Source organism: Lepidochelys olivacea, assembly GCF_965140295.1.
Source record: "Lepidochelys olivacea isolate rLepOli2 genome assembly, chromosome: 3".
Taxonomy (NCBI): Eukaryota; Metazoa; Chordata; order Testudines; family Cheloniidae; genus Lepidochelys; species Lepidochelys olivacea.
The window spans coordinates 1930186-1955716 of NC_140413.1; the positions used below are offsets into that span (position 1 = coordinate 1930186).

General features: G+C 54.2%; 1 protein-coding gene across 5 annotated transcripts in view; it reads right to left on the reverse strand.

The window, feature by feature from the left end:
* DNMT3A (DNA methyltransferase 3 alpha) overlaps positions 1–25531 on the reverse strand; it is a 253453-nt gene that overhangs the window by 113226 nt on the left and 114696 nt on the right. The window lies entirely within an intron of this gene.

A 25531-nucleotide genomic window follows, 5' to 3' on the forward strand; every position in this document is an offset into this window, starting at 1 on the left:
TCCAGTCCAGTGATCCCCATCCAGCTCTGCTGATTCACCTCAAGCCACACAGAGTATCCCTATAGTCCAGCCCTGGCCTAACCCGGCTTTGCTGCTACTCCCTAGGCCTGAGCGACATCACTGCAGCCTGGGGCGTCTCTTGAGAAAGGCAAGCCGTGCACGCTGAGCTGCCCCAGACTGGGAGCTGGGCTTGGCAGACAAACTCCCATAGGGCTGGGAGAGACAGTGCCAAGCTCCAGGTCACTCATGGCCTCCTCCGTTTGCCCCGGGATCCTGGGGTGCCGAAGAGCTACCAGTCCGAGTGCAGCACGCTGACAGATTTGCAGTCCTCTCGCACAGTGCACACACATTTGCTGGCTCCCTACACACTGCCACAAACGCTGACGGGGGCTGGGCCTCGCTAACATATTCCCAGGGCTTGGAGCACCCTGGCAGATTCCTCAGGCTCAGGGCCCAGGTGAGGGAGGGTGTTCCACGGCTACTCCCCACAAGCTGGGCACTGCTCTAGGCAGGCCTGGAGCCACACGGCCCGGTTCCTAGGGAGAGGGAAAGGAAGAGCTCTGTACCGAGCAGGGCAGAGGCACCTGCCCTGAGGTGGTGTGACGAAGTGGGACTGTTCTTAATGTTTCCTCTGAATAATGTTGGTGTGCCTCAGTTTCCCCTATGCAGTTCTTAAGTATCTAGGGGGTGGGATGGGGGTGTATGATTGTTGCAGAGCCCTAGAGGGCAGGGGTGTGCAGGGGTCTGGACACAGAGAATGGCCGACACCCTGTTTCCTGGCAACTGATGGCCTGGGCCCTTCCCCCCTGCAAGGTGAGAGCTAAAGGGTTGGAGAACAAAGGAATCAGGTGACCTCCTGGCCCGGGGAAAGGGACAAAGCCGAGAGGAGGGGGGGCTGGAGGGAGTTTCAGTTTGGGGCTGGCTGGGGACATGAAGTGAAGTGCAGACGTGGTTGTCTGGCTCACTGCCCCCCAAAATGGACCCGACTGAGGGGTCCTGTTCTTCTGCACCTACAAGCTCTGTGTTAGACCACGTTCCTGTCATCTAATAAACCTCTGTTTTCCTGGCTGGCTGAGAGGCACGTCTGACTGCGGAGTTGGGGGGCAGGACCCTCTGGCTTCCCCAGGACCCCGCCTGAGCGGACTCGCTGTGGGAAGCGCAGGGAGGTACAGAGGAGGCTGAATGCTCCGAGGTCAGACCCAGGAAGGTGGAAGCTGTGTGAGCTGTGTGTCCTGCAGACAGGCTGCTCACAGAGAAGAGACTTCCCCAGAGTCCTGACTGCCTTCATGGGGAGCAGTTCCAGAGCATCGCCCGGGGACTCTGCGATAACTGGTGGCAGTGGTGGGATCTACTGCACCCTGTGGATGGCGCTTCCTGCAGTAAGTGACTGGGGAGCAGTAAAACGAAGCGGGATTGACAAGGACCAGAGCTGCTGAAGGCTCAGAGAGGAGCAGTTTTGGGGGGCGGTTAACCCCTGGGAGTGTGTGACCAGCGAGAAGGACTGTGCAGTAATGGGGTCCCCCTGGAGACTGCGATGAGCAGTCTCAGGGGCGGAGGAGTCTGTGGCTTGGCCCTGGGAGAGAGAAGGACTTTGGCAGTAACAGGGTTCCCCTGGGGATTGCAGCAAGCAGTCCCAGAGGTGGAGGAGTCTGCAGCTCGACCCTGGCAAAGAGGGGGTGACCTTGAGAAGGGCTGGCACATGAGGGGTTCTCCCTGGAAACCGTGGGGAGCTGAGAGCACACAGGCCTGTGAGTCCACAATAACTTGGGAACAGTGGAGTGATGGCCTGTCACCATCTTCTGAAGAAGGACATTGTAACCCGGTGCAGAAAGGAAGGGTTGAGCATTGGAAAGTTCACCAAAGCACAGTTAATCGTGCAGCTGAAGGAGGATGACCGCTCTAAGGAACAGATTCCTGACCCAAATGGGGCTATAGCAGGATCTGGGAGCAGCTGTGTGACGATGTGATGCAGCAGGGAGGGGGGAGTGTTGACCTGGGAATGTGTCCTGGGGATGGGAGACCTGAGAGCCTGTCACCTGAGCCAGGAGGGGAAGGGGGAGGTGACACCTCTACCCGGGAATAAGAAAAGGAGTACTTGTGGCACCTAAGAGACTAACCAATTTATTTGAGCATGAGCTTTTGTGAGCCACAGCTCACTTCATCGGATGCATACCGTGGAAACTGCAGCAGACTTTATATACACACAGAGATCATGAAACAATACCTCCTCCCACCCCACTGTCCTGCTGGTAATAGCTTATCTAAAGTGATCATCAAGTTGGGCCATGTCCAGCACAATTCCAGGTTTTCTCACCCTCAACCCTGACTGGGCTGAGAGGGGTCAGACTGCTGCCGAGGATATCCCAAGACCCTTCCTACCTAGGCCTGGGGGAGGGATTGGGGGAAGCCCAGCGAATACCGAGGACATCCTGACCCCAGCAGCCAGCAGGGGATCCTCCCGGCAGAGCTCCCCATCCCTGGAGCGGATGCGGCTGGAATGGGAGAGGGAGATGAAAATGAGGGAGCTGGAGGATCATGAAAAACAACGTAAACATGAGCAGGAGGAGAAGGAGAAACAACGTCAACATGAGCGGGAGGAGAAGGAGCGGGAACATCAGGAGAAGGAGAGGCAATGTAGGCATGAGCAGGAGGAGAAGGAGAGGGAACGTCAGGAGAAGGAGAAACAAAGACAGCATGAACTGGAGCTGGCCAGGCTGAGGAGCAGTGGGGCCCCGGCTGTGGTGAGTGCAGGGCGACCCAAGACTGCAAGGAGCTTTGATAAGTGCTTCCTGGCCCAGCGAAGGAGGGGGAGGACATAGATAGCTTCCTGACGGCCTTTGAGAATGCCTGCGAGCTGCACAGGGTTGACCCTGCAGACAGGCTCCAGTTCCTCACCCCCTTACTGGACCCCAAAGCCGTGGAGGTGTACAGCCGAATGACGGGGCGGAGGCAGGGGACTATGAACTGTTCAAGCAGGCCCTGCTCCGTGAGTTTGGGCTGATCCCCGAGATGTACCGGAGAAGGTTCCGGAGTCAGCGTAAAACGCCTGAGGTCACCTACCTACAACTGGTCAACCGGATGCAGGGGTATGCCCGCAAGTGGACAGCTGGGGCCCGAGCCAAAGAGGACCTGCTTGACCTAATCGTACTGGAGCAACTGTATGAACAGTGCCCGTCCGACCTGAGGCTGTGGCTGGTGGACAAAAAGCTCGAGAACCCCCAGCACGCAGGGCAGCTGGCCGACGAGTTTGTGAACAGTCGGTCCAGGGGTAGCCGGGAGGAGTCCCAAAAGAACAGCCCCCCCCCCGCCCCCTGATGCAGAGAGAGAGTCACCAGGGGGCCTCCCAGCGGGGAAATAGGGAGAACCCCCTCCAAAGGGGAACGCCTGGCGTCGGGCCCCTCCGACCCGCTCGAGGGGACCAACGTGACCTGAGCTGCTATCATTGTGGCCAGAGAGGCCACGTACGGACACAGTGCCACGGGCTCAGGGACAGACTGAGCAGACCCAACCTACCCAGGGTTAACTGGGTAGGGACCCAGGTGGACGAGGGGCAGACGACCCAGGCAAGGGGGGCTGCCAGTTTACCACCTGCTCAGGAGGGAAGAGTACCCCCGGCCAGCCCCGCCAGAGGGCTGGAGGCTTTGGGCTCAGGGAGCTCAGTTTACAGGGTGGGCGCAGGGCTGTCCCTCCGGAGAGAGTGCCTTGTTCCCCTGGAGGTGGATGGGAGGAAGGTCAATGGATACTGGGATATGGGCGCGGAGGTGACACTGGCCCGGCCCGAGGTGGTGGCCCCAGATCGGGTGGTGCCCAACACCTACCTGACCTTGACTGGGGTGGGCGGGACCCCATTTAAGGTGCCCGTGGCAAGGGTACACCTGAAATGGGGGGCCAAGGAGGGCCCCAAGGATGTGGGGGTACACCACCATTTGCCCACTGAGGTTTTGATGGGGGGGGGACCTAGAGGACTGGCCAAGCAACCCCCAGACCGCCCTGGTTGTGACCCGTAGCCAGAGCCGGCGAGGGGCACTGCGCCCTGACCTTGGGGAGGGTACCACACCAGAGGCGCAGGACCCTATCCTGGTGGGGAGGGAGCGCCGAGGGGCACGGCTCGGAGAGGCTGTCGCCTCAGACCTGGCCACTGACGGGGAACCGGGCCCCATCCCTTCCCCAGCCGCTGAATTCCAGGCCGAGTTGAGGAAAGATCCCTCCTTGCGGAAGCTCAGGGACCTGGCCGACCTCAGGGTGGGACGGACCATGAGGAGAGGCTGCCAGGAGAGGTTCCTGTGGGAGAAGGGGTTCCTGTACCGAGAATGGGCTCCCACAAGGGAAGTAGAGTCCTGTGGGATCAGGAGGCAGCTGGTGGTCCCCCAGAAGTATCGCCGCAAGCTACTGTACCTGGCCCATGACATCCCCCTCGCAGGGCACCAGGGAATCCGGCGCACCCGGCAGAGGTTGCTACAGAACTTTTACTGGCCCGGGGTCTTTACCACGGTCCGGCAGTATTGCCGATCCTGTGACCCCTGTCAGAGGGTGGGGAAGGCCCGGGACAAGGGGAAAACGGCTTTGAGACCTTTGCCCATCATAGAGGAACCTTTCCAGAAGGTGGCCATTGACATAGTGGGACCTCTCAGCAAGACCTCCTGCCTCATACTGAGAATGAGGGGTGATCAGCAGGTTATCTCAAGTGCTTATATACGAATGCACAAAGCCTTGGAAACAAGCAAGGAGAACTGGAGGTCCTGGTGATGTCAAGGAATTATGACGTGATTGGAATAACAGAGACTTGGTGGGATAACTCCCATGACTAGAGTACTGTCATGGATGGATATAAACTGTTCAGGAAGGACAGGCAGGGCAGAAAAGGTGGGGGAGTAGCACTGTATGTAAGGGAGCAGTATGACTGCTCAGAGCTCCGGTACGAAACTGCAGAAAAACCTGAGTGTCTCTAGATTAAGTTTAGAAGTGTGTGCAGCAAGAGTGATGTAGTGGTGGGAGTCTGCTATAGACCACCGGACCAGGGGGATGAGGTGGATGAGGCTTTCTTCTGGCAACTCACAGAAGCTACTAGATCACACACCCTGGTTCTCATGGGTGACTTCAATTTTCCTGATATCTGCTGGGAGAGCAATACAGCGGTGCATACACAATCCAGGAAGTTTTTGGAAAGCGTAGGGGACAATTTCCTGGTGCAAGTGCTAGGGGAGCCAACTAGGGGGAGAGCTTTTCTTGACCTGCTGCTCACAAACCAGGAATAATTAGTAGGGGAAACAAAAGTGGATGGGAATCTGGGAGGCAGTGACCATGAGTTGGTTGAGTTCAGGATCCTGACACAGGGAAGAAAGGAGAGCAGCAGGATACGGACCCTGGACTTCAGGAAAGCAGACTTCGACTCCCTCAGGGAACGGATGGGTAGAATCCCCTGGGGGACTAACATGAAGGCTCTAGACTGTTCTCAATGGTAGCAGATGACAGAACGAGGAGTAATGGTCTCAAGTTGCAGTGGGGGAGGTTTAGATTGGATATTAGGAAAAACTTTTTCACTAAGAGGGTGGTGAAACACAGGAATGCGTTACCTAGGGAGGTGGTAGAATCTCCTTCCTTAGAGGTTTTTAAGGTCAGGCTTGACAAAGCCCTGGCTGGGATGATTTAACTGGGAATTGGTCCTGCTTTGAGCAGGGGGTTGGACTAGATGACCTTCTGGGGTCCCTTCCAACCCTGATATTCTATGATTCTATGATTCTATGAAGGGGAAAGGAGTCCAGGAGAGCTGGCTGTATTTCAAGGAATCCCTGTTGAGGTTACAGGGACAAACCATCCCGATGTGTCGAAAGAATAGTAAATATGGCAGGCGACCAGCTTGGCTTAACGGTGAAATCCTAGTGGATCTTAAACATAAAAAAGAAGCTTACAAGAAGTGGAAGGTTGGACATATGACCAGGGAAGAGTATAAAAATATTGCTCAGGCATGTAGGAATGAAATCAGGAGGGCCAAATTGCACCTGGAGCTGCAGCTAGCGAGAGATGTCAAGAGGAACAAGAAGGGTTTCTTCAGGTATGTTGGCAACAAGAAGAAAGTCAAGGAAAGTGTGGGCCCCTTAATGAATGAGGGAGGCAACCTAGTGACAGAGGATGTGGAAAAAGCTAATATACTCGATGCTTTTTTTGCCTCTGTCTTCACAAACAAGGTCAGCTCCCAGACTGCTGCTCTGGGCATCACAACATGGGGAATAGATGGCCAGCCCTCTGTAGAGAAAGAGGTGGTTAGGCACTATTTAGAAAAGCTGGACGTGCACAAGTCCATGGGGCCGGACGAGTTGCATCCGAGAGTGCTAAAGGAATTGGCGGCTGTGATTGCAGAGCCATTGGCCATTATCTTTGAAAACTCGTGGCGAACGGGGGAAGTCCCGGATGCCTGGAAAAAGGCTAATGTAGTGCCAATCCTTAAAAAAGGGAAGAAGGAGGATCCTGGGAACTACAGGCCAGTCAGCCTCACTTCAGTCCCTGGAAAAATCATGGAGCAGGTCCTCAAAGAATCAATCCTGAAGCACTTACATGAGAGGAAAGTGATCAGGAACAGTCAGCATGGATTCACCAAGGGAAGGTCATGCCTGACTAATCTAATCGCCTTCTATGATGAGATTACTGGTTCTGTGGATGATGGGAAAGCAGTGGATGTATTGTTTCTTGACTTTAGCAAAGCTTTTGACAAGGTCTCCCACAAGTATTCTTGTCAGCAAGTTAAAGAAGTATGGGCTGGATGAATGCACTATAAGGTGGGTAGAAAGTTGGCTAGATTGTCGGGCTCAACGGGTAGTGATCAATGGCTCCATGTCTAGTTGGCAGCCGGTGTCAAGTGGAGTACCCCAGGGGTCGGTCCTGGGGCCAGTTTTGTTCAATATCTTCATAAATGATCTGGAGGATGGTGTGGATTGCACTCTCAGCAAATTTGAGGATGATACTAAACTGGGAGGAGTGGTAGATACGCTGGAGGGCAGGGATAGGATACAGAGGGACCTAGACAAATTGGGGGATTGGGCCAAAAGAAATCTGATGAGGTTCAATAAGGATAAGTGCAGGGTCCTGCACTTAGGACGGAAGAACCCAATGCACCGCTACAGACTAGGGACCGAATGGCTAGGCAGCAGTTCTGCGGAAAAGGACCTAGGGGTGACAGTGGACGAGAAGCTGGATATGAGTCAGCAGTGTGCCCTTGTTGCCAAGAAGGCCAATGGCATTTTGGGATGTATAAGTAGGGGCATAGCGAGCAGATCGAGGGACGTGATCGTCCCCCTCTATTTGACATTGTTGAGGCCTCATCTGGAGTACTGTGTCCAGTTTTGGGCCCCACACTACAAGAAGGATGTGGATAAATTGGAGAGAGTCCAGCGAAGGGCAACAAAAATGATTAGGGGTCTGGAACACATGACTTATGAGGAGAGGCTGAGGGAACTGGGATTGTTTAGTATGCAGAAGAGAAGAATGAGGGGGGATTTGATAGCTGCTTTCAACTACCTGAGAGGTGGTTCCAGAGAGGATGGTTCTAGACTATTCTCAGTGGTGGAAGAGGACAGGACAAGGAGTAATGGTCTCAAGTTGCAGTGGGGGAGGTTTAGGTTGGATATTGGAAAAACTTTTTCACTAGGAGGGTGGTGAAACACTGGAATGCGTTACCTAGGGAGGTGGTGGAATCTCCTTCCTTAGACGTTTTTAAGGTCAGGCTTGACAAAGCCCTGGCTGGGATGATTTAGTTGGGGATTGGTCCTGCTTTTATCAGGTGGTTGGAAGAGATGACCTCCTGGGGTCCCTTCCAACCTTGATATTCTATGATTCTAAGACGACCCGGTCGGGGAAGAAATACATTCTGGTGGTGGTAGATTTTGCCACCCGCTATCTCGAGGCAGTGCCCTTAGCTTCCGTTGAAGCAGACACCGTGGCAGATGCGCTCCTGACCATTTTCAGCCGAGTGGGGTTCCCCAAGGAAGTCTTGACAGACCAAGGCTCCAACTTCATGTTGGCCCTGCTCTGGTGCTTGTGCGAGAAATGTGGGGTCCGGCACAACTGGGCCTCAGCTTATCACCCCCAGTCCAATGGGCTGGTGGAGAGGTTTAACGGGACGCTAAAGATGATGCTGAAAACCTTTATGGACCAGCACCCGCAGGATTGGGACAAGTACTTACCTCACCTGCTGTTCGCATACAGGGAGGTACCCCAGGAGTCTACCGGATTTTCGCCTTTTGAGCTGTTATATGGAAGGAGGGTAAGGGGCCCCCTGGACCTGATGAGAGACGAGTGGGAGGGGAAGGCCACTCCCGATGGAGAGTCAGTGGTGGAGTATGTCCTGATCTTCCGAGAAAGACTAGCTGAACTCATGGGCCTGGCCAGGGAGAATCTGGCCAGAGCCCAGAAGAATCAGAAGGTCTGGTATGACCACACGGTGCGGGCCTGGGCCTACGCCACCGGGGATCCGGTGATAGTTCTCATACCCGTGAGAAAGAACAAACTACAGGCCGCCTGGGAGGGCCCTTTCAAGGTTGTCAAGCAGCTCAAGGAGGTAAACTACGTGGTAGAGCTGTTTAACCGGGCGCACCACCGCCGGGTGTACCATGTGAATATGATGAAGCCATATTATGCCAGGGGGAATGTGGTGTTGGCCGTGTGTGGACATTTGGAGGAGCAGGGAGATGACCCTTTAGTAGATCTATTCCCTGGGACCAGAGCTGGAAACAGATAGTAGATCTTTTCCCTGGAAACAATTCCCTTCTCGGATCAGCTAACCCCTGCCCAGCAAGCTAAGATCAGGGGGGTGCTGCATCCGTACCGACAGCTGTTTTCCAACCAGCCTGGACGCACTAATCTGACTGTCCACTGGGTGCAGACCGGGTTGCACCCACCGATAAGATGCTCCCCCTTCTGAGTCACAGGGAAAACTGCTCAGGACCTGGAAAGAGAGGTCCGGGACATGCTGGCTTTGGGGGTGATCCAGCTATCTGCCAGGCCTTGGGCCTCGCCGGTGGTGTTGGTCCCCAAAAAGGATGGGTCGGTCCGGTTCTGTGTGGACTATCGGAAGCTCAATGCCATCACTGTATCTGATGCCTACCCCATGCCCAGACCAGACGAGCTCCTAGACAAGCTGGGAGGAGCTCGGTACCTTACCACCATGGACCTTACAAAGGGCTACTGGCAAGTGCCGCTGGATGCAGATGCCCGGCTGAAATCGGCCTTTATCACCCCTCTGGGACTCTATGAGTTCCTGACCCTGCCTTTCGGCCTCAAGGGAGCGCTGGCCACCTTCCAGCGCCTGGTGGATCAGCTACTGTGGGGAATGGAGAGTTTTGCCGTGGTGTATATTGATGACATCTGTGTCTTTAGCCAGACCTGGGAGGACCACGTGTCCCAGGTTAGACAAGTGCTGGGCTGACTGTAAAAGCAGAGAAGTGCAAGGTGGGGATGGCTGAAGTATCTTACCTGGGCCATCAGGTGGGGAGTGGCCGCCTAAAGCTGGAACCAGCCAAGGTGGAGGTGATCAGAGACTGGCCCGCTCCCCACATCAAAAAGCAGGTCCAAGCCTGTATTGGGATGGTAGGATACTACCAAAGATTTGTGCCCCACTTTAGCGCCATAGCCACCCCCATCACTCAGCTATGCAAGAAGGGGAAGCCAGACAAGATGGTCTGGACCGAGCAGTGCCAGGAGGCTTTCTGGGTGCTGAAGGAGGCTCTGGTCAGTGGCCCAGTTCTGGCAAACCCAGACTTTGACAAGCCCTTTGTGGTGTTCACCGACGCCTCCGACACGGGACTGGGGGCGGTGTTAATGCAGGAGGATGAAAAGGGGGAGAGACACCCCATCGTGTACCTGAGCAAGAAGTTGCTACCCCGGGAGCAACACTACGCGGCCATCGAGAAGGAGTGCCTGGCCATGGTGTGGGCCCTCAAGAAACTAGAGCCCTATCTCTTCGGGCGACACTTCACCGTCTACACCGACCACTCTCCCCTGACCTGGCTGCACCAGATGAAAGGAGCCAAGGTCAAGCTCCTGAGATGGAGCCTGCTCCTGCAGGATTACGACATAGAATCATAGAATCATAGAATATCAGGGTTGGAAGGGACCCCAGAAGGTCATCTAGTCCAACCCCCTGCTCAAAGCAGGACCAATTCCCAGTTAAATCATCCCAGCCAGGGCTTTGTCAAGCCTGACCTTAAAAACCTCTAAGGAAGGAGATTCTACCACCTCCCTAGGTAACGCATTCCAGTGTTTCACCACCCTCCTAGTGAAAAAGTTTTTCCTAATATCCAATCTAAACCTCCCCCACTGCAACTTGAGACCATTACTCCTCGTTCTGTCATCTGCTACCATTGAGAACAGTCTAGAGCCATCCTCTTTGGAACCCCCTTTCAGGTAGTTGAAAGCAGCTATCAAATCCCCCCTCATTCTTCTCTTCTGCAGGCTAAACAATCCCAGCTCCCTCAGCCTCTCCTCATAACTCATGTGTTCCAGTCCCCTAATCATTTTTGTTGCCCTTCGCTGGACTCTCTCCAATTTATCCACATCCTTCTTGAAGTGTGGGGCCCAAAACTGGACACAGTACTCCAGATGAGGCCTCACCAATGTCGAATAGAGGGGAACGATCACGTCCCTCGATCTGCTCGCTATGCCCCTACTTATACATCCCAAAATGCCATTGGCCTTCTTGGCAACAAGGGCACACTGCTGACTCATATCCAGCTTCTCGTCCACTGTCACCCCTAGGTCCTTTTCTGCAGAACTGCTGCCTAGCCATTCGGTCCCTAGTCTGTAGCTGTGCATTGGGTTCTTCCGTCCTAAGTGCAGGACCCTGCACTTATCCTTATTGAACCTCATCAGATTCCTTTTGGCCCAATCCTCCAATTTGTCTAGGTCCTTCTGTATCCTATCCCTCCCCTCCAGCGTATCTACCACTCCTCCCAGTTTAGTATCATCCGCAAATTTGCTGAGAGTGCAATCCACACCATCCTCCAGATCATTTATGAAGATATTGAATAAAACCGGCCCCAGGACCGACCCCTGGGGCACTCCACTTGATACCGGCTGCCAACTAGACATGGAGCCATTGATCACTACCCGTTGAGCCCGACAATTTAGCCAGCTTTCTACCCACCTTATAGTGCATTCATCCAGCCCATACTTCCTTAACTTGCTGACAAGAATACTATGGGAGACCGTGTCAAAAGCTTTGCTAAAGTCAAGAGACATGGACATGGACGGGGAGTGTTGACCTGGGAATGTGCCCTGGGGATGGGAGACCTGAGAGCCTGTCACCTGAGCCAGGAGGGGGAGGGGGAGGTGACACCTCTACCAGGGAATGTGGACGGAGGCTGCAGCAGGGAGCCTGCTGCGGAGGTTTAGTTTTCAGTTTGGGGCTGGGTGGAGGAACGCAGGGAACCCCAGGGCTGGGGTCTAAGCTCCCTGCCCCCCAGAAGGACTTGACTGAGGGGTCCTGGGTGCACCCACAAGCTCTGTTGTGGGCTGTGTTCCTATTGTCCAATAAACCTTCCGTTTTACTGGCTGGCTGAGAGTCTCAGTGAATCCCAGGAAGAGGGGTGCAGGGCCTGGACTCCCCCACACTCCGTGACAAGCTGGAGTGGTAGCAAGGCATCCCCAAGACTCCTCTCCCCGACCAGATGGGGGTCTTCACCATCTCGGAGATGGACGGGATTGGAGCTGAGTCTGAGAGAGCCAGAGGACTGTGGGAGACAGCGAGAGCCCGAGAAAGAGCTGCAGAAACAGCAGCAGCATGAACTGGCGATGGGGGAGCCGAGAGGCCTAGGGGACCTCCCAGGGGTGAGTGGGGATAGACCCCGGGGGCCAGGTCCGCAGGGAACCTTGAGACTAAATTGCTGCCCTGGTTAAGGAGAGGGGGGGTGTGGATGCCCACCTCACTGCCTTTGAGGAGGCTGGCGATTTGAACCAGGGGGACTCTGCGGAAAAGCCCCGGTGTCTAGCTCCCTTGCTGGGTCCCAAGGCCATAGACTCTGTCAGCCAGATGGGTGGGGAGGTGGACAGGCTCCCACTCCTGACCCCAACCTATGTGTCTGCTTGCAGTCTTCTAAGGGAAGGAGAATGCTTCCAACCTTTTATCTAGGGAGTCTGTAAGTTTGTCTGAAAGGGGATTGTGTAGGAATCCGCCGGATGGGCCAGAGGTGATTCTGGATGTACGTGAGAACCAGAAAGAGTCTGTTGTTGCTCAGGAAAGTGTTCCCCTAGAGCAAGCCCTAGGTGAAGAGGGTAAGAGCAGAATTTCTGTGAGGGGTGAATTGTTGCATAGAAAAGCCCCTCGGGAAAGAAATCCTCATGGAGTCTTTTACAAGCTGTTTACTGCAACTGAAGGGTGTGAAAGTGATTTAATCAAGAAAGTTTCAGTTCCTAACAGCTGGAAATTTTTTGTTGTGAATGGATCCACTGACTTTCCTGTTGAAAGACCCAGTGTGGAGAGCTTTGAGAAGGTCTCAGATGGAGTGAAAGCTGTTAAGAAAGTTAAACAGTCCTATAACCAAGTGGCTGTGTTTGGCCAGCCTGTTGGGGAGACAAGGTTGCTGAGAAAGGGATGTCTCCATGCTGGTTCTGTAAGTGAACAGTATGTGGCCCAGGTCAAGATGGGGGCTCTTAACCAAGACAGCCCGAATTGCAGCCCTCCAGACTGGAGCACTGGGAGAAGACCCGACCCCAGTTTGACCCCCGGGGGTTTTGGGGTGGCAATAGGGTACGGGCCACATAAACCTTTTCACATGCGGCATACGAGTGCTATCAACCACCCACAACCTAAGAGAGGGTGTGAAACTGGAAGGGCCTGGTATAACTCCCACCGAGGAATGGGAGAGATGCTGGGGCATCCATGGGAACGTTGGTGGGTTCGAACTTCTCCAGGTCACCGGCTAAAGTGACCCCACTCAGTTCGGTCTCGAAGGGGGGAGAGATGTGACGAAGCGGGACTGTTCTTAACGTTTCCTCTGAATAGTGTGGGGGTGCCTCAGTTTCCCCCATGCAGTTCTTAAGTATCTAGGTGGTGGGAGAAGGGTGTATGATCATTGCAGAGCCCTAGAGGGCATGTGTGTGCAGGAGTCTGGACACAGAGAATGGCCAACACCCTGTTTCCTGGCAGCTGATGGCCTGGGCCCTTCCCCTCTACAAGGTGAGAGCTAAAGGAGTTGGAGAACAAAGGAATCAGGTGACCTCCTGGCCCGGGAAAGGCACAAAGCCTAGTGGAGGAGGGGCTGGAGAGGGTTTAAGTTTGGGGCTGGCTGGGGACATGGACTGAAGTGCAGACATGGTTGTCTGGCTCACTGGCCCCAAAATGGACCTGGCTGAGGGGTCCTGTTCTCTGCACCTACAAGCTCTGTGTTAGACCATGTTCCTGTCGTCTAATAAACCTCTGTTTTCCTGGCTGGCTAAGAGTCACGTCTGACTGCGGAGTTGGGGGTAGGACCCTCTGGCTTCCCCAGGACCCCGCCGGAGCGGACTCGCCACGGGAAGCGCACGGAGGGGCAGAGGAGGCTGAATGCTCCGAGGTCAGAGCCAGGAAGGTGGAAGCTGTGTGAGCTGTGGGTCCTGAAGACAGGCTGCTCACAGAAAGGAGACTTCCTCAGAGTCCTGCCTGGCTTCATAGGGAGTAGTTCCAGAGCATCGTCTGGGGACTCCATGACAGGTGGTAATGCCAGGAGAGCGGTACTGTCCTGTGCATCTGCTCTAGGCAGGGGTCCCGACCTGAGCCTGAACCCTGGTCCCTGATCCACTCAGCAGCCAGCTCTTGGGCTGGGCCTGGCACGGCAATGAGTCCTGGGTAAGGGAAGGGCCGATCCCAGGGGCTGGAATCCAGCAGCTGGAGAAAAGCCTTTGCTAAGGGACTGGGAACACTGCAATCCCCAGCGCAGCCACCTGTCATGGCCCTGCTCCCGGCAAGGCAGGCTGGAGAGCCAAGGATGGCTGCAGACACACTAGGAGGTACACGCTGGGCACACATTGGGGATTGAGGGTACGGGTGGCGGGAGACGGGCTGGAGCAGTGGGGTCTAGGGGCCAGGCTGGGGGTTGAGGTTAGAGGGTGCACACCCAGGATGCTGCCCAGCCAAGCTGCCCTGTAATGGTTCCTGAATCCATTGCTCTGGTGCAGTTCCCACCGGCTGGCTGTTTGGTAATGGCATGCTGTGGAATCATAGAATCATAGAATATCAGGGTTGGAAGGGACCCCAGAAGGTCATCTAGTCCAACCCCCTGCTCAAAGCAGGACCAATTCCCAGTTAAATCATCCCAGCCAGGGCTTTGTCAAGCCTGACCTTAAAAACCTCTAAGGAAGGAGATTCTACCACCTCCCTAGGTAACGCATTCCAGTGTTCTGGCCTTCGAGCTCCACAGCCCTTATACCACTGGGAGCTGGGGCAGGTTAGTCCCATTTTACAGGTGGGGGAAAGTGAGGCACATTAAGGGGAAGGCTCTTGGCCAAAGCAACAGAGGAGTGGGAAGAGGAGAGGACACATGACAGATGTGAGTCCCGGGGCTCACGGGAAGGGGGAAGGAGCTCAGACAGGTCGGTGGTGAGGGCAGGATAACAATGGAAGGTCCTGGCTCCCAGCCCTGTGCTCAGCCCAGTCTAAGCTGCCAATCCTGAGGCTGCACAGTCTGGGTAAAATGAGTGGGTGGCCACAGCCCAGTTGGGAGAGGGGACCCTGGCAGCAGTCTCAGCAGCGTTGGACGGAGTGGGCCGTGGAGACTGAGTGCCTCACTCCCCTCTCGGAAGGGTCCCTCCAGGGCACAGGTGGGCACGCTATGCAGGTGCAGTGTGTGGTGGAAGGGACTTGCCCTGCTGCCCCCTGTGTGGATTTGGGCTCTATGGCTGGCGCCCCCCCTCACCCCCACCCCTTCACATTCCTGAACACATTTTTCTCCAGCCTTCTGACTGGAGATGAAAACTGCTAAGCCCCACTGGGTGCTGGGGCGCAGAGGCTGGGATCAGAGTAGCTCCCCCATCATGCACACTCCCCCTCCTGGCTCCTGGCCAATAGGAAATCAAAAGCACTGGGAATGAGTTAACCCCCTCTCCATAGTCCTGATCCCTTGGGTCGCTTGCAGCCTTGCTGGGCATCTCTGCCCCTGCACTCGCTGCAGGAGAGACACAGGCATCTAGGGCCCAGGGGGACTGGCTCCCAACAGTGCAGGGTGCCTGCCAGGAAGAGAGGAGCCACTCCTGGGGAGCCACAGGAAGAGCAAGCCCCCCTAGGTGTGATATAGAGGGTGTGGGACGCAGGGCAGCAGTTACACACACTGGCAACGTCCCAGAAGGGAGAGAAGTTGGCAGGCAATCCAAACCGCAGCAGAATTAATCCCAGCCGTCCAGTGTACACCCCCCAGGGCAGCTCACTGCTAGCTCCTGAGCGGTTGCTGCAGTCGGCGGGAAGAGCTTGCTGGAAGATGCTATCACAGCCAGAACACAGAGAATGCTCTGATGGGGTTTGGTTAATAAAACAAGCCCTGGCCAGCCCTGTGGTTAGCTCTGAGCAGCTGGCACTGAGCCCTCCAGGCTCCACCCCAGCCCACGGCGCTGTGATGGAAGAATCACCGCCTTTTCCCCGTCCAGTGGGAGACACACCAGGAACATGGGTGAAGAGCCCTGTCACGGAGTCCCTGGGAGATGCTCTGGAATTGCTCCCTACGAAGCCAGGCAGGACACTGGGGAAGTCTCCTCTGTGGGAGCAGCCTGTCTGCAGGACACACAGCTCACACAGCTTCCACCTTCCTGGCTCTGACCTTGGAGCATTCAGCATCCTCTGCCCCTCTGTGTGCTTCCCACAGCGAGTCCGCCCAGGCGGGGTCCTGGGGAAGCCAGAGGGTCCTGCCCCCCAACTTCGCAGTCAGACGGGACTCTCAGCCAGCCAGTAAAACAGAGGTTTATTAGACAACAGGAACATGGTCTAACACAGAGCTTGTAGTATAGAGAACAGGACCCTTCAGCTGGGTCCATTTTGGGGAGCAGTGAGCCAGACAACCACGTCTGCCCTTCTCTCCATGTCCCAGCCAGCCCCAAACTGAAAACTTCTCACCTGATTCCTTTGTTCTCCAACCCTTTAGCTCCCACCTTGCAGGGGGGAAGGGCCAGGCCATCAGTTGCCAGGAAATGGGGTGTTGGCCATTCTCTGTGTCCAGACACCTGAACACACCTGCCCTCTAGGGCTCTGCAATGATCATACACCCTTCTCCCACCACCTAGACACTTAAGAACTGCATGGGAGAAACTGAGGCACCCCCACACTATTCAGAGGAAACGTTAAGAACAGTCCCGCTTCATCACATCTCTCCCCCCTTCGAGACCAAACTGAGTGGGGTCACTTTAGCCGGTGACCTGGGGAAGTTCGAACCCACCAATGTTCTCATGGATGCCCCAGCATCTCTCCCGTTCCGTGGTGGGAGTTACACCAAACCCTTCCAGTTTTACGCCCTTCCAGTTTCACGCCCTCTCTTAGGTCGTGGGTGGTCGATATGCCGCATGTGGAAAGGTTTATGGAGCCCGTGCCCTTTTGCCACCCCAAAACCCCCGGGGGTCAAAATGGGATCGGGTCTTCTCCCAGCGCTCCAGTCTGGAGGGCTGCAATTCGGGCTCTCTTGGCCAAGAGCCCCCATCTTGACCTGGGCCACATGCTGTTCACTTATAGAACTAGCATGGAGATATCTCTTTCTCAACAACTTCGTTTCCACAACAGGCTGGCCAAACACAGCCACTTGGTTATAGGACTGTTTAACTTTCTTAACAGCTTTCACTCCATCTGAGACCTTCTCAAAGCGCTCCACACTGGATCTTTCAACAGGAAAGTCAGTGGATCCACTCACAACAGAAAATTTCTGGCTGTTAGGAACTGAAACTGTCTTGATTAAATCACTTTCACACCCTTCAGTTGCAGTAAACTGCTTTCAAAGACTCCATGAGGATTCCTTTCCCGAGGGCTTTTCTATGCAATAATTCACCCTTCACAGAAATTCTGCCCTTACCTGCTTCACCTAGGGCTTGCTCTAGGGGAACACTTTCCGGAGCAACAACAGACTCTTTCTGGGTCTCACGTACATCCAGAATCACCTCTGGCCCATCAGGCGGATTCCTACACAATCCCCTTTCAGGCAAACTTACAGACTCCCTAGATAAAAGGTTGGAAGCATTCTCCTTCCCTTCGCCACACACAAGCTCAGGAATCTTTTCCTTCTTGCTACAGGTTTCCACATCCTCAGTAGGTAACACAATCAAATCACCTTTCTGCTCTCCTTGTGCCCTGGCTAGGATCTCACCCTGATTAGGCAGAGTTGCTGCACCCTTTCCCAACCACACACTAGCAACAGGCAAAATACAAGCACCAGAATTGTCTGGGCTCTGGGATTTTACATAGACACGAACGGGATGCGACCTAGTTACAGGGCCATTCTCCCGAGCAGACACAAACTTAGGACCTTCCCTTCCTGGGGTTTAGCTGAATCCAGAACCAGCTCTGAGACAACTGCACGACCCTCAACCATCACAGGCTGAAAGGCCCCTTCTGTCTGCTCCACAGACAAAGAAGAGCCGGACACACTTTCTCCTTTCCCAGACACACAGCTTGGGATCTCATTCCCCTTCTCCCAGCACACAGGGCTGGTCACAGACAACTGCTTGGAGATCAGGGTAGCTCCCTCCATAGGCAAGTCAATACCCCTGACAGACACAGGTACATTTCCTTCACTCTCACAATTTCTCCACCCAGCTAACAGGTAAGGTCCAGGGACACTCCTCTTCCATTCTCCTCGCCTTCCCACCCTGCTGACTAGACACAGCCATCAGCTCACAAGGCTGCCTAGGCTCATCCAGACTTTTCTTACTGAGCACCTTGCCACTCCCCACAGATCCCCTGCCCTGCCTGTGTCTCCCCCCACTCAGCTGGGGTCTCAGCTCCCACTGTGCTCAGCGCTGCCCTTGCTGTCCCAGTGAGGTAGGCAGCGAGCTCGCTGCTTTCCTCACTGCATCAGAGACAGCGTGAGCCCCCTAAGCCCCCCTTTCCAGTGTGTAAGGGGGCGGGGAGCATCTCTCAGTCCCACCCAGCCCCAGAGGTCTGGTTACAGGGAGGCAGGTAGCCTAAGCCTAGCAGCTCCTGCCTGCTGCCAGCCAGGTCATCTGCATTTTCACTGACCATTTCGCTCTCTGCCGATTGGTTCCCTGGATTCAAATTCAAACCTGTCCCAAAGAGACACATTCACCCCACAACAGGATCTCGCAGCTGATATCCTGGAGAATCCCAACAACCAGCCAGCCCCACCCTCCTGGGTATGGACAGGGATATGGGCCATAGGCAGGGTGAGGAGCTTCATCCCTGGGACCCTCACCCAGCTCACACAGCCCCTCAGCATCTGGGGAGGCTGCACCACCCAGGGCCTGACAACCATTCTCTCTGTCCCAGGATCTCGCCACCACAGGAATGTCTCCCCATTGACCATCACCTTCCGCTCCCACTGGAGGTCCGAGGCGCCTGAGCCCAGGAAACTCCACACAGACATATAGGTTGGGGTCAGGAATGGGAGCCTGTCCACCTCCTCACCCATCTGGCTGATGGAGTCTATGGCCTTGGGACCCAGTAAGGGAGCTAGACACGGGGCTTTTCCGCAGAGTCCCCCTGGTTCAAATCACCAGCCTCTTCCAAGGCAGTGAGGTGGCATCCACATCCCCCTGCTCCTTAACCAGGGGCAGCAATTTAGTCTCGAGGTTCCCTGCGGAACTGGCCCCCCGGGGTCTATCCCCACTCACCCCGGGGAGGTCCCCTAGGCCTCTCCGCTCCCCCACCGCCAGTTCATGCTGCCGCTGCTTCTGCAGCTCTTTCTTGGACTCTTGCAATGTGATTGCAGAGCCATTGGCCATTATCTTTGAAAACTCATGGCAATCGGGGGAAGTCCCAGATGACTGGAAAAAGGCTAATGTAGTGCCCTTCTTTAAAAAAGGGAAGAAGGAGGATCCTGGGAACTACAGGCCAGTCAGCCTCACCTCAGGCCCCGGAAAAATCATGCAGCAGGTCCTCAAGGAATCAATTCTGAAGCACTTAGAGGAAAGGAAAGTGATCACGAACAGTCAGCATGGATTCACCAAGGGCAAGTCATGCCTGACTAATCTAATTGCCTTCTATGATGAGATAACTGGCTCTGTGGATGAAGGGAAAGCAGTGGACATGTTGTTCCTTGATTTTAGCAAAGCTTTTGACACTGTCTCCCATAGTATTCTTGCCAGCAAGTTAAAGAAGTATGGGCTGGATGAATGCACTATAAGGTGGATAGAAAGTTGGCTAGATTGTCAGGCTCAACGGGTAGTGATCAATGGCTCCATGTCTAGCTGGCAGCAGTATCAAGTGAAGTGCCCCAAGGGTCGGTCCTCGGGCTGGTTTTGTTCAATATCTTCATAAATGATCTGGAGGATGGTGTGGATTGCACCCTCAGCAAGTTTGCAGATGACACTAAACTGGGAGGAGAGGTAGATACGCTGGAGGGCAGGGATAGGATACAGAAGGACCTAGACAAATTGGAGGATTGGGCCAAAAGAAATCCGATGAGGTTCAACAAGGACAAGTGCAGAGTCCTGCACTTAGGACGGAAGAATCCCATGCACCGCTACAGACTAGGGACCGAATGGCTCAGCAGCAGTTCTGCAGAAAAGGACCTAGGGGTTACAGTGGACGAGAAGCTGGATATGAGTCAGCAGGGTGCCCTTGTTGCCAAGAAGGCCAAAGGCATTTTGGGTTGTATAAGTAGGGCATTGCCAGCAGATCTAGGGACATGATCGTTCCCCTCTATTCGACACTGGTGAGGCCTCATCTGGAGTACTGTGTCCAGTTTTGGGCCCCACACTACAAGAAGGATGTGGAAAAATTGGAAAGAGTCCAGCAGAGGGCAACAAAAATGATTAGGGGACTGGAACATATGATTTATGAGGAGAGGCTGAGGGAACTGGGGATGTTTAGTCTACGGAAGAGAAGAATGAGGGGGGATTTGATAGCTGCTTTCAACTACCTGAAAGGGGGTTCCAAAGAGGATGGATCTAGACTGTTCTCAGTGGTAGCAGATGACAGAACAAGGAGTAATGGTCTCAAGTTGCAGTGGGGGAGGTTTAGGTTGGATATTAAGAAAAACTTTTTCACTAGGAGGGTGGTGAAACACTGGAATGCGTTACCTAGGGAGGTGGTGGAATCTCCTTCCTTAGAAGTTTTTAAGGTCAGGCTTGACAAAGCCCTGGCTGGGATGATTTAATTGGGGATCGGTCCTGCTTTGAGCAGGGTGTTGCACTAGATGACCTCCTGAGGTCCCTTCCAACCCTGATATTCTATGATTCTATGCTGTCTCTCACAGACCTCTTGCTCTCTCGGACTCAGCTCCAATCCCCTCCATCTCCGATCCCCTGATGGGGCACCCAATCGTGAAGACCCTTGTCTGGTTGGTGACAGGAGTCCTGGGGATGCCTGGCTACCATTCCAGCTGCTCCCAGATCCTGCTATAGCCCCATTTGGGTCAGGAATCTGTTCCTTAGAGCGGTCATCCTCCTCCAGCTGCACGATTAACTGTGCTTTGGTGAACTTTCCAATGCTCAACCCTCTCTTTTTGCACAGGGTTACAATGTCCTTCTTCAGAAGATGGTGACAGGCCATCACTCCACTGTTCCCAAGTTGTTGTGGACTCACAGGCCTGTGTGCTCTCAGCTCCCCACGGTTTCCAGGGAGAACCCCTCATGTGCCAGCCCTTCTCGAGGTCACCTCCTCTTTGCCAGGGTCGAGCCACAGACTCCTCCGCCCCTGGGACCGCCCACTGCAATCCCCAGGGGAACCCTGTTACTGCCAAAGTCCTTCTCTCTCCCAGGGCCAAGCCGCAGACTCCTCCACCCCTGAGACTGGTCATCGCAGTCCTTCTCGCTGGTCACACACTCCCAGGGGTTAACTGCCCCCCCAAACTGCTCCTCTCTGAGCCTTCAGCATGCCTGGTCCTCGTCAATCCCCCTTCATTTGACAGATCCCCAGTCACTTACTGCAGGAAGCGCCATCCGCGGGGTGCAGTACATCCCACTTCTCCCACCAGTTATCACGGAGTCCCCGGGCGATGCTCTGGAACTGCTCCCTACGAAGCCAGGCAGGACTCTGGGGAAGTCTTCTCTCTGTGAGCAGACTGTCTTCAGGACACACAGCTCACACAGCTTCCACCTTCCTGGCTCTGACCTCAGAGCATTCAGCCTCCTCTGCCCCTCCGTGTGCTTCCCACAGTGACTCCACCCAGGCGGGGCTCCTGGGGAAGCCAGAAGGTCCTGCATCCCAACTCCGCAGTCAGACGTGACTCTCAGCCAGCCAGTAAAACAGAAGGTTTATTTGACGACAGGAACATGGTCTAAAACAGAGCTTGTAGGTACAAAGAACAGGACCCCTCATCCGGGTCCATTTTGGGAGGCAGTGAGCCAGACAACCACGTCTGCACTTCAGTCCATGTCCCCAGCCAGCCCCAAACTGAAACTCTCTCCAGCCCCTCCTCCTCTGGGCTTTGTCCCTTTCCTGGGCTAGGAGGGTACCTGATTTCTTTGTTCTCCAACACCTTTAGCTATCACCTTGCAGTGGGGAAGGGCCCAGGCCATCAGTTGCCAGGAAACAGGGTGTCGGCCTGTACACTGGCCCTTTACTCTGCAACAATCACACCTCCTTATCCCACCACCTTAGAGACTTAAGAAATGCATAGGGGAAACTGAGGTACCCCCACAATATTCAGAGGAAACATTAAGAACAGTCCCGCTTTGTCACATCCCCAGCACAGAGCATGGCTGGAGGCAGTGCACAGAGCTCTGGGCCTAATGCCGAGGGAGAGACATGTCTCCTGCTGCCCCTTTGACTGGCACAGGAAAGGCACCAATGGCCACTGACTAGGCGATAGCCAGCTAACCAGTGGCTGAGAGACCATCACTATGATGCTAAAAGAGGCTTTAGGTGTAACCCAGGGAATTTCTAACAGGTATATTGGGTTGAAACAATAATTGAAAACAGAATCACAAAGTGCCTGTAAGGTCCAGGTCTGAAAGGGTCTAACCGCCATGGATTCTGCGAAGGAAAGGTGTCTCTCTGATCTCTTCAAATTATTTACACATGACAATAAAGTAGCGGCTAAAGAAGAAGCGACAGGAAGGAGAGAGACCTGGGTGTGTGGGTCCATCATAGGATGACTACGAGTCACCAGTGTGATCTGTCTGTGAAAGAGGCAAATGCGATCCTAGGCTGTATCAGCAGAGGCATTTCCAGAAGAGCTAGGGAAGTATTAACCCCATTGTACAAGGCACTGGGAAGTCCTCGTTTGGAATCCTGGGTACAGTTCTGGACACCCATGTTCAAGAAAGATGAACTTACACTGAAACAGGTGCACAGAAGAGCTGCTAGGATGATCAGGGGAATGCAGGGACTACAATTCCCCTACCCGCCCAAGCTCCCCCCCCACACACACACACTCCACCTGCTGAAGCCAGAGTAGCCTGAGATCCCCACTGTGGCCCAAGCCCCACTGGACCCTGAGCCGCCAGCCAGCCCAAGCCACTGGGCAGCCCGAGCCGCCCCTGGACGCTGGCTGGCCTGAGCTGCCACTGGCTGCCAGATGGGTCAAGTCGCCTGCTGGCTCGAGCTGCCGTGGACCACCACCTATCCTGAGCCCTGCACCCAAGTCGAGCCCCTGCCAGCTTCAGGGGAGAGCCAGACCGAGGGAGGGGCCTTGGGGCAGAGGTTAGGCCTGGGTTTTGGGAGGCTTAGCTCCCCAGGCCTATTATACCCGCCACCCAGGAGGGCCTATCTTATGAGAGGAGAAGGCAGAACCTGGCTTGTTCAGGCCAGCAGAAAGAAGGCTGGGGGGGATCTCACTGCACACCATAAATCAGCCGGGGGCACACCCCAGGGAGGGGAAGAGCTATTGACGCTAAAGGACAATGCTGGCACAAGAACAAATGGGGCTAAACTGGCCAGGAACAAATTCCAGCCGGAAATTAGAAGGTTTCTAACCATCAGAGGGGTGAGCAGGAGTCCTCAGGGCAAACAGCATAACTAGTTTGAAGAGCGAGCTGGACACGTTTCGGAGTGTGATTACTGATGGCGTTGTTTGTGATGGTAGGGGGCAGGGCTGAGCAGGCCAGTTTGTGTTATATTCCTAAAGCTCATGCTTCAAGGTTTTAACCGGCTTCAACCCTGCAGGGGTCAGGAATGGATTTTTTGCTCCCCGCTGTATTCGGGGTTTGTTTTGTTTTTTTATCTCCATCCTCTGAAGCATCAGGGATGGCTGTGGCTGGAGATGGGGCACTGGGCAGGGTGAGTCAGGACTCAGAGTTCTCTCTCTCAGGTGCTGGGCTGGCTGGTTCTTGTTCACATGCTCAGGGTCTAGCTGATCGCCGTATACAGGAATGACACATCACAGCTACAATCCTTAATTATACTCTGGTTTCTCTTCAGAGCAGTGTTCATAGAATCATAGAATATCAGGGTTGGAAGGGACCTCAGGAGGTCATCGAGTCCAACCCCCTGCTCAAAGCAAGACCAAGCCCCAATTTTTGCCCCAGATCCCTAAACGGCCCCCTCAAGGATTGAACTCACAACCCTGGGTTTAGCAGGCCAATGCTCAAACCCCTGAGCTATCCCTCTGCAGGGTCAGGAAGGAATTCTTCCCCAGGTCAGATTGGCAGAGACCCTGGGTTTTTTTTGCCTTCCTCTCCAGTGTGTGGGTGCAGGTCACTTGCCAGGATTGTCTGGGTGTCTCTCACCCTATTCCCTTGCCATGGTGGGGGCTGCAGGCACTGGTGCCCCTCACTCCCTCCTAGTCTCTCCCAGTGGCATGTAACAGCCTCGTCTCCTGTGGGCTGCAGTCCTGGTCGAACTTGGGTTGCTGGGTTAGTGTGCGGAGGCTGGATGGTGTTCATGGCCTGTGCTATACAGGGGGTCAGACTGCATGGCCGGGTGGTCCCTTCTGGCCTTAAACTCTGTGACTGGATGGTCAAAAGGCCTTTGACAAGGGCCAGCACATGAAGCTAAGTTGTTATGGGGTGAGAGGCAAAGTATTGACGTTTATTGCCAGGACAGAGCCTGCCTCCCTACAATAGTGGCAAAGAGTCCTGTGGCACCTTACAGACTAAGCAAATGAGTTCCCCAGGAGAATGGGTGTGCCTCCCTTCCTCTAATTTGCAGAAGTGCCCATGTCCCTGGTTCATCCACTGGAAACTGTGGGGGGGAGAGGGGCGGGTTTGCAGGAATGGACCCAGAGCAATTAATAAAAAGAAAAGGAGTACTTGTGGCACCTTAGAGACTAACCAATTTATTTGAGCATGAGCTTTCGTGAGCTACAGCTCACTTCATCGGATGCATGCCGTGGAAACTGCAATGACGTCCCAGAGAGAGGATACCAGTATCAGGAGAGCATATGACTGGAAAATCATAAACGCTGCCATCCTGGAATGTGGTGTCCCCTCACAACACCATCGGTCTTCACTGCAGAGGACCTGGGGGAGGTCCCCACACTCTACACATTCTTTTTAGGTGACAAATCTGAGGAACTGTCCCAGATTGAGGTGTCATTAGGGGAGGTTTTGGAACAAACGGATAAATTAAACAGCAATAAGTCACCAGGACCAAGTGGCACCCCCAAGAGTTCTGAAGGAACTCAAATGTGAAATTGCAGGACTACTAACTGTGGTACGTAAGCTATCACTTAAATCAGACTTAGTACCAATTGACTGGAGGAGAGCTAATTTAACACCAATTTTTTTTAAAAGCTCCAGAGTCGATCCTTTGGTGAGGGACCTTGTTAAGGGCTTTCTGAAAATCTAAATATGCTATATCCATTGGATCACCTTTGTCCACATTCTTGTTGACCCCGAGGTGTCTTGAAGGATCAGCCCCGGTGTTTTCACCAGGCTGCCCCTCAGCTCAGTCTTTCCCAGTTGTTACTGTTTGGTTTTTTCCCTCGGTTCTATTCTACCTTCCCACCCACACACCTATCCAAAACAATACTCAGGAAAAGCCCCTGGGCAGGTTCACATACATTCTCCTGTTGTCCCAGGTGGGGCTTATGCTTCAGTGATGTTCACTGAAGGGTGTGTTCGCATCTATCAACCTCAATGGGGTTTTAACTCAACCCATAACAACGCTTCTCCCAGCTCCTAACAGTATTGTCATTTGTCAAAACCTGGGTAGGGGGCAGAAAGTAAAGGGCAGGATGAAATGGTCAATTTGCATCATGGCAAAAAGGTAAGAGTGGGGGCCTCAAGGGCCCATGTTGCTGACTGTATTTATCAGTGATCTGGAAAGGGGATGATACAGAAAGGTAACAAAATCTGCAGATGACACCAATTATTTAGAGTGAAAATTTTCACTCTAAATAATTTTTTCACTCCATGCATCTGATGAAGTAGGTTCTAGCTCACGAAAGCTTATGCCCAAATAAATCTGTTAGTTTTTAAGGTGCCACTGGACTCCTTGTTCTTTTTGTGGATACAGACTAACACGGCTACCCCC